The sequence below is a fragment of the Mytilus galloprovincialis genome, chromosome 12 (genome assembly GCF_965363235.1).
Source record: "Mytilus galloprovincialis chromosome 12, xbMytGall1.hap1.1, whole genome shotgun sequence".
NCBI lineage: Eukaryota > Metazoa > Mollusca > Bivalvia > Mytilida > Mytilidae > Mytilus > Mytilus galloprovincialis.
The window spans coordinates 81,000,736-81,011,003 of NC_134849.1; the positions used below are offsets into that span (position 1 = coordinate 81,000,736).

At 25.4% G+C, this 10,268-nt stretch overlaps 1 long non-coding RNA gene across 1 annotated transcript; it reads left to right on the plus strand.

Moving 5' to 3' along the window:
* The first annotated feature begins 2,882 nt into the window (after positions 1–2,882).
* On the plus strand, positions 2,883–5,002 carry LOC143054990 (uncharacterized). The gene is made up of 2 exons (XR_012971904.1): positions 2,883–4,193; positions 4,736–5,002. It is a non-coding gene; the product is annotated as an uncharacterized LOC143054990 (long non-coding RNA).
* The last annotated feature ends 5,266 nt before the right edge of the window (positions 5,003–10,268 follow it).

Below are 10,268 nucleotides of genomic sequence, written 5' to 3' on the forward strand. Positions count from 1 at the left end.
TAATAATGTGTATCAAAATAAATCAATAACTGCATTCTTATTCCACAAAAATAAAAGTTTAAGTATTTTAATTCTCATTATATCTCAATTCTAATAAGGAGACTTGTCTCAAGATGGTAAAAATAACTGATTTCAAATAAAATAGTATCATTTTTGATAAAAAGAAGAATAATTTTTATTATTTTAAACAATGCGAACAAAATTTTAGTATGATTTTTCTGATATTTTTTAAATTTTATTGAAAAAACTATTCTAAACTATAAAAGGTACAAAATTCCAATGGCGGTCAATAATTTTCAGTAAAATGAAAAAATATTTGCATTTTAGGCAACGCTTACAAAAATTTAATATATTTTTCTTTAAAGTAAAATTATTTTATGAAGAACAGCCAATCATTATGTACAAAAAGTACTGAAATCATATGACAGTTAATAATATGCATCAAAATAAATCAATAACTGCATTCTTATTCCACAAAAATAAAAGTTTAAGTATTTTAATTCTCATTATATCTGAATTCTGATTAGAAGACTTGTCTCAAGATGGTAAAAATAACTAATTTCAAATAAAATATTATCATTTTTGATAAAAAGAAGAATAATTTTGATTATTTTAAACAATGCAAACCAAATTTTAGTAGGTTTTTTCTGATATTATTTTAATTTTATGAAAAAAAACTATTCTCAACTATAAAAAGTACAAAAATCCAAAGGCGGTAAATAATTTTCAGTAAAATGAAACAATATTTGCATTTAAGGAAACACATACAAGAATTTTATATATTTTTCCTTAAAGTAAGCATGTTTTATGAAGAACAGCCAATCATGATGTACAAAAAGTACTGAAATCATATGACGGTTAATAATTTTTATCAAAATAAATCAATAACTACATTCTTATTCCACAAAAATAAAAGTTTATGTATTTTAATTCTCATTACATGTATATCTGAATTCTGATTAGAAGACTTGTCTCAACATGGTAAAAATAACTGATTTCAAATAAAATAGTATCATTTTTGATAAAAAGAAGAATAATTTTGATTATTTTAAACAATGCGAACAAAATTTTAGTATGATTTTTCTGATATTATTTTAATTTTATTAAAAAAAACTATTCTAAGCTATAAAAAGTACAAAATTCCAATGGCGGTCAATAATTCTCAGTGAAATGAAAAAATATTTGCATTTTAGGCAACGCGTACAAGAATTTTATATATTTTTCCTTAAAGTAAGCATGTTTTATGAAGAACAGCCAATCATGATGTACAAAAAGTACTGAAATCATATGACGGTTAATAATTTTTATCAAAATAAATCAATAACTACATTCTTATTCCACAAAAATAAAAGTTTATGTATTTTAATTCTCATTATATCTGAATTCTGATTAGAAGACTTGTCTCAAGATGGTAAAAATAACTGATTTCAAATAAAATAGTATCATTTTTGATAAAAAGAAGAATAATTTTGATTATTTTAAACAATGCGAACAAAATTTTAGTAGGATTTTTCTGATATTCTTTCAATTTTATTGAAAAAACTATTCTAAACTATAAAAGGTACAAAATTCCAATGGCGGTCAATAATTTTCAGTAAAATGAAGAAATATTTGCATTTTAGGCAACGCGTACAAAAATTTAATATATTTTTCTTTAAAGTAAAATTATTTTATGAAGAACAGCCAATCATTATGTACAAAAAGTACTGAAATCATATGACAGTTAATAATATGCATCAAAATAAATCAATAACTGCATTCTTATTCCACAAAAATAAAAGTTTAAGTATTTTAATTCTCATTATATCTGAATTCTGATAAGAAGACTTGTCTCAAGATGGTAAAAATAACTAATTTCGAATAAAATATTATCATTTTTGATAAAAAGAAGAATAATTTTGATTATTTTAAACAATGCAAACCAAATTTTAGTAGGTTTTTTCTGATATTATTTTAATTTTATGAAAAAAAACTATTCTCAACTATAAAAAGTACAAAAATCCAAAGGCGGTAAATAATTTTCAGTAAAATGAAACAATATTTGCATTTAAGGAAACACATACAAGAATTTTATATATTTTTCCTTAAAGTAAGCATGTTTTATGAAGAACAGCCAATCATGATGTACAAAAAGTACTGAAATCATATGACGGTTAATAATTTTTATCAAAATAAATCAATAACTACATTCTTATTCCACAAAAATAAAAGTTTATGTATTTTAATTCTCATTACATGTATATCTGAATTCTGATTAGAAGACTTCCCGTATGAGAATATTAGGAGGATTCCGCTTAAAAATAGCAGGAACCCAGGCGGAATCCACCTAAAAATTAAGACTTATAGACGGAATTAAGGCGGACATGGAATATTGAAAAAAATCCGCCTAAAGTATCAAAGACCTTAGGCGAAATATTTACTACTTTCCTGTTGAGTTAACAGGATTTCTTTAGTAAAAGAAATATCATAGACGGAATGCTGGACTTAGTATATTTGTTCAAGTTTGTTAGGAGGAAATTAGACTTAAAAGATTTTGTTCAAATTTATCAGGCGGGAATTGTACTTAGAAATTTTTTCTAACTTTTGAGGCAGAATTGTTCTTTTAATTTTTTTTTCAAATGAAAATGTATCATTACTGATGAGAGAGTGCATGCATGGTGATTATTTGGGCCATAAAGCCAGTATTTGTACCCCCCTGAAATCCAACATATTTAATATTTTTATATTTAAAGAGTCTTAAAGATGGCATATTAAATTCAATTAAATTCAAATTGTGATAGCATCGTTAGGTAATTTATAACTTTATGTGTTGCTATTTATATACATTTAAACATATAAAAAGTGACTAGAATGTATATACTTATTTCACTAACAGTGATAACAATAACTTGTTTTTGAATTTTCCAACATAGGAATTGCAGGTTAAATTAATTTATTTTCAAGTACAATTAATTATTAAGTGTATCTCTATTTAATTAAGTAATAATCATGATAATACACAAATAGTATTTCCATGCAGTCTCTTTCTTATCAGTTAGTGATAGAAATGTTATGTAGGTCCCCCATCTGTTTTTCATTTGCCTCTGTGAAATGGACAGGAAATGATATGTACACACTCAAGAGTTGGGGCCTTATGAAGGAGACCACATTGCTTTGTACATTTCTCTTAAATTGCTACAGTCCAAAATATAAAAATAATAGATAAAAATTGGTGAATATTATTTATTTATTATTATAAATCAAATATTTAAGATTTAGGTAATTAATAGTATAATGATTAGGGAAACATTTCAAGGAATCAAACAACTCCCAAAATAACCCCAACACTCAGGTCAGATTCAAAATTTGAACTTGCAGACATTACAAGAAAAGATGTCTTAAATATTTATCTTGACCAAAATATGAATTTTACCATGGATGTAGAGTTGTGGACTAAAAAGAGCCAAAGTATTCTATTAACATTAAAAAGTGCAGATGTATATATTCTTCTGATGACATGACTATTGGATTTGTGAAGATTGATGTTTTCATATATTTTGGATTGAATCTTCTGGTAAGTTGAAATTATGAATATAAGTATTTCAACCTTTTTGAATATTATGAAACTGCTATTTCCTTCAAATAACTTGTGACATATATATATATAAGTACCATGTAGGATCAAGAAAATAACTATATAAGACCATTCAATTTTTGCATAATTACATCATGTTCATAATTACTGTGGTATTTGTGTATGACACAAGACTTATATCTTTAAGACAATCTCTTTTATATGATATTATTTGATAGTTAAGTTTTGGCAAAATTGGAGATCTGTTGTATGACTGTAATAATTAAATATATATAATAGACATCTATTCCGAAAAATCATAAAGTGTTATCTTTTAAAATTTAGTACATATGTACTCAATTATCATGATTATGGATCAAATTTAAGATTTTTAAAATGGCAAGACAAACATTTTGTACATGTAAATGCGGGCCTATGATGTTAAAGTAAAATAAAAGACCAATACTACATGTACTAATCAAAGTAAAGAATAACCTATACACTTCATGCACAGTATATGTAATAATTATTTTGTTTAATTGTAATAAGACAATTTTTTTTTATATTTCAGAACTGGTGAAACAACAGAAAATTGTTTTCTGATAGGACTGAAGAATGGACACATTCAATCAGACTTGGAGTAAGTAGTTTTATATGAAAGAAATCCTTATGAATGCTTTTTAAGTAACTTTTGCACATATTGGACTTTTAACAAATTTGAAAAAAATCAAAAGTTGTAAAACCATCTGTTATATTTTTTTGATATAAACATGATATATATCTTTTAAATTAGCAAATTGAAAACAGGGGTTACAGCCCAAAGGTCTTATTTTATTGAGAAAATCCCCAAAACAGGTCATAGTAAATTCATTATAATTATCTGCCCTTGATTTTACAAGGATTTTTTCTTAAAATATAATTACTCTTTAAAACATGCTTAACATCTTATTTTTCATAGTTTAATCTTATAATTTCAAGTTTTAGATGTTTCTGTTGTAATATGTATATTGAATGATATATGGTAAAAATAGTAAATTCAGGTCAATATGTCAAAATGAAGGAAAACCCCACCTACTTAGGCAGCTCACAATTTACCTGTATAACATAGAGAAATTTGTCAAATTCCTTTTAGTTAAACCAATAATGCATGGTAATTTTATTTTATGTCCTCTTTTTTTTCAGGTTATGTTACTGCTTGGTGCACAAAACACAACAGATCCATGCAAGATGGTCATATCAATGATGCTGTTACAGAGCAAATCAGTTATGCACGAAATAAATTCAGGAACTTGTGATAATAATTTATATTCAAAGAACACTGAAAAACCCTTAAAAATATGACTAATAACTGAAAATGAAGAAATTGTGAAGAACTAAAAATGTCAAAATTATACATACATGTATAGTAATTTGTAGTTGCTTAAATAAATTCGATCAAGTTTGATAACATTTTTTGCATTTTATTGTATGAAGGCCTAGTTTTTCTTCGCAAGAAGGCATGGCAGTGGTAAAAACCTGAATCTTTGGAATGAAAAAATTCTTTCATTGAAGACAGAATTTTTTCATATTCTTAAGGCGGATTTTTTTTCATATTCTAAGGCGGATTTTTTTTCATATTCTAAGGCGGATTTTTTTTCGAAGGCGGATATATTTTCCGTTTCATTAGGCGGATATATTTTCCATCTCTTTAGGCGGATATATTTTTGAGAAAAACATTTTTCCTTTTAATTAGACGGAAATTTTTCCTCCTAAGACAGGCGGATAAATTTGCATATTTCGGCTCTATTCCGCCCGTAACCCGCCTGGAATCCATGTAAGAAAGATTCTTCGTGTAAAAGTGGACTTTAAACGGATTCCCTCTAAAATATCCGCCTGGAATCCGTGTAAAAGACGCCTGGATTTTTTCGTACAGGCTGTCTCAACATGGTAAAAATAACTGATTTCAAATAAAATAGTATCATTTTTGATAAAAAGAAGAATAATTTTGATTATTTTAAACAATGCGAACAAAATTTTAGTATGATTTTTCTGATATTATTTTAATTTTATTAAAAAAAACTATTCTAAGCTATAAAAAGTACAAAATTCCAATGGCGGTCAATAATTCTCAGTGAAATGAAAAAATATTTGCATTTTAGGCAACGCGTACAAGAATTTTATATATTTTTCCTTAAAGTAAGCATGTTTTATGAAGAACAGCCAATCATGATGTACAAAAAGTACTGAAATCATATGACGGTTAATAATTTTTATCAAAATAAATCAATAACTACATTCTTATTCCACAAAAATAAAAGTTTATGTATTTTAATTCTCATTATATCTGAATTCTGATTAGAAGACTTGTCTCAAGATGGTAAAAATAACTGATTTCAAATAAAATAGTATCATTTTTGATAAAAAGAAGAATAATTTTGATTATTTTAAACAATGCGAACAAAATTTTAGTAGGATTTTTCTGATATTCTTTCAATTTTATTGAAAAAACTATTCTAAACTATAAAAGGTACAAAATTCCAATGGCGGTCAATAATTTTCAGTAAAATGAAGAAATATTTGCATTTTAGGCAACGCGTACAAAAATTTAATATATTTTTCTTTAAAGTAAAATTATTTTATGAAGAACAGCCAATCATTATGTACAAAAAGTACTGAAATCATGACAGTTAATAATATGCATCAAAATAAATCAATAACTGCATTCTTATTCCACAAAAATAAAAGTTTAAATATTTTAATTCTCATTATATCTGAATTCTGATTAGAAGACTTGTCTCAAGATGGTAAAAATAACTGATTTCAAATAAAATAGTATCATTTTTGATAAAAAGAAGAATAATTTTGATTATTTTAAACAATGCGAACCAAATTTTAGTATGTTTTTTCTGATATTATTTTAATTTTATGAAAAAAAACTATTCTCAACTATAAAAAGTACAAAAATCCAAAGGCGGTAAATAATTTTCAGTAAAATGAAACAATATTTGCATTTTAGGAAACACGTACAAGAATTTTATATATTTTTCCTTAAAGTAAGCATGTTTTATGAAGAACAGCCAATCATGATGTACAAAAAGTACTGAAATCATATGACGGTTAATAATTTTTATCAAAATAAATCAATAACTACATTCTTATTCCACAAAAATAAAAGTTTATGTATTTTAATTCTCATTATATCTGAATTCTGATTAGAAGACTTGTCTCAAGATGGTAAAAATAACTGATTTCAAATAAAATAGTATCATTTTTGATAAAAAGAAGAATAATTTTGATTATTTTAAACAATGCGAACAAAATTTTAGTATGATTTTTCTGATATTATTTTAATTTTATTAAAAAAAACTATTCTAAGCTATAAAAAGTACAAAATTCCAATGACGGTCAATAATTCTCAGTGAAATGAAAAAATATTTGCATTTTAGGCAACGCGTACAAGAATTTTATATATTTTTCCTTAAAGTAAGCATGTTTTATGAAGAACAGCCAATCATGATGTACAAAAAGTACTGAAATCATATGACGGTTAATAATTTTTATCAAAATAAATCAATAACTGCATTCTTATTCCACAAAAATAAAAGTTTATGTATTTTAATTCTCATTATATCTGAATTCTGATTAGAAGACTTGTCTCAAGATGGTAAAAATAACTGATTTCAAATAAAATAGTATCATTTTTGATAAAAAGAAGAATAATTTTGATTATTTTAAACAATGCGAACAAAATTTTAGTAGGATTTTTCTGATATTCTTTCAATTTTGTTGAAAAAACTATTCTAAACTATAAAAAGTACAAAATTCCAATGGCGGTCAATAATTTTCAGTAAAATGAAGAAATATTTGCATTTTAGGCAACGCGTACAAAAATTTAATATATTTTTCTTTAAAGTAAAATTATTTTGTGAAGAACAGCCAATCATTATGTACAAAAAGTACTGAAATCATATGACAGTTAATAATATGCATCAAAATAAATCAATAACTGCATTCTTATTCCACCAAAATAAAAGTTTAAGTATTTTAATTCTCATTATATCTGAATTCTGATTAGAAGACTTGTCTCAAGATGGTAAAAATAACTGATTTCAAATAAAATAGTATCATTTTTGATAAAAAGAAGAATAATTTTGATTATTTTAAACAATGCGAACAAAATTTTAGTATGTTTTTTCTGATATTATTTTAATTTCATGAAAAAAAACTATTCTCAACTATAAAAAGTACAAAAATCCAAAGGCGGTAAATAATTTTCAGTAAAATGAAACAATATTTGCATTTTAGGAAACGCGTACAAAAATTTCATATCTTTTTCCTAAAAGTAAGCATATTTTATGAAGAACACCCAATCTTGATGTACAAAAAGTACTGAAATCATGTGACAGTTAATATTAGTATCAAAATAAATCAACAACTACATTCTTATTCCACAAAAATAAAAGTGTAAGTATTTTAATTCTCATTATATCTGAATTCTGATTAGAAGACTTGTCTCAAGATGGTAAAAATAACTGATTTCAAATAAAATAGTATCATTTTTGATAAAAAGAAGAATAATTTTGATTATTTTAAACAATGCGAACAAAATTTTAGTATGATTTTTCTGATATTCTTTTAATTTATGACAAAAAAACTATTCTTAAATATAAAAAGTACAAAAATCCAAAGGCGGTCAATAATTTTCAGTAATATGAAGAAATATTTGTATGTTAGGCAGCGCGTACAAAATTTTTATATCTTTTTCCTGAAAGTTAGATTATTCTATGAAGAACAGCCAATCATGATGTACAAAAAGTACTGAAATCATATGCAGTTAATAATTTGCATCAAAATAAATCAATAACTGCATTCTTATTCCACAAAAATAAAAGTTTAAGTATTTTAATTCTCACTATATTTCTATTCTGATTAAAAGACTTGTCTCTAGATGGTAAAAATAACTGATTTCAAATAAAACAGTATAATTTTTAATAAAAAGAAAAACAATTTTGGTTATTTTTAACAATGCGAATAAAATTTCAGTATGATTTCTCTGCCATTCTTTTAATTTTATGAAAAAAAAACTATTCTAAACTATAAAAAGTACAAAAATCCAATGGCGGTCAATAATTTTCAGTAAAATGAAGAAATATTTGCATTTTAGGCAACGCGTACAAAAATTTAATATCTTTTTCCTTAAAGTAAAATTATTTTATGAAGAACAGCCAATCATTATGTACAAAAAGTACTGAAATCATATGACAGTTAATAATATGCATCAAAATAAATCAATAACTGCATTCTTATTCCACAAAATTAAAAGTTTAAGTATTTTAATTCTCATTATATCTCAATTCTGATTAGAAGACTTGTCTCAAGATGGTAAAAATAACTGATTGCAAATAAAATAGTACAATATTTGATAAAAAGAAGATTAATTTTGGTAATTCTAAACAATGGGAACAAACTTTTAATATCATTTCTTTGACATTCTTTTAATTTCATGAAAAAACAACCTATTCGAAACTATTAAAAGCTCAAAAATCCAATGGCGGTCAACAATAACCATTTTCGTAGAAATAAGTTCATGTTAACTGAGTCATATAATACAATTATGTTTTATATGTCTCTGAGGTTTATAATATTTAATACGAAAATATTAATCAACACAAACAATTTAACGCTCTAAGCATCTTATTCTGTTAAACTATTTTTACTTTTTTTATTGCAACTAATTTTATTACAAATTATAACGTGTAAATTAAGGTGTCTTCGTAGAGGTCCGCGTTCATCGATTGTAAACACTGTGGAGTTCGGTTTATATAAGAATTTTAAATATATACGTATCCGTCCGATCCGTGCATAAATTTAATTTACTGATCGATCGGTGACAGTTGTCAGGGTAACTCTTACATAGGTTATTTGACTTATCTGACGGATCCTATGGGTCACCGATCACCGATCAGTCATCGATCCATCAAACATCCGTCACCGATCATTCACCGATCAGTCAAGTTCACGTCAAACAGTAACGCCTAAGGTTGCAAGTACTGTATAATGCTGCTTTTCTTGGCCCAAAACAATCCACGCTCAGGAATAACAAAAGTAAATTCCGAAAAGTTAAAAAACCCTACTATAATAATGAATGTGAAGCACAATTTAGAGCTTTAAAACACCATACTAGGAAATTGTGTAAAGAACCATGGAATAAGCAACTAAGATTAGAAGTTATGTCCAAAAAAAAAGGTACTTAACAAATTAATAAGGAAAAACTATAGACAATTTAGAAATAAAATGCTGACAAAAATTTTGGAATCAAAGAATTCTTCAGATGAGTTTTGGAAAACTGTTAAAACTTTAAAGAAAAAAGAATTGAATGATCCTAGTTCAAACATTCAAGCTAAAGAATGGTTTGAATACTTATGAAATCTAATGAATACTACTCATGACAAAAATTCTGGTTTTAAATCATGTACTGATGATCAATTTTTGAATAATTGCAACAAAAAACTAAATGTTAGGATAACTGCAGAGGAAGTGCTTCTTGCTATAAAAGCCTTGAAAAATAAGAAAGCATGTGGTTCTGATGGAGTAACAAATGAAATGTTAAAAATATCTTGTACTATGAACGTCAACATGTATGTTAAATTATTTAACTTAATTCTTTTTACTGGCATATATCCTTCTAAATGGAGAGAAAATTATATTAAACCAGTATTCAAAGGAGGGTGTTTTA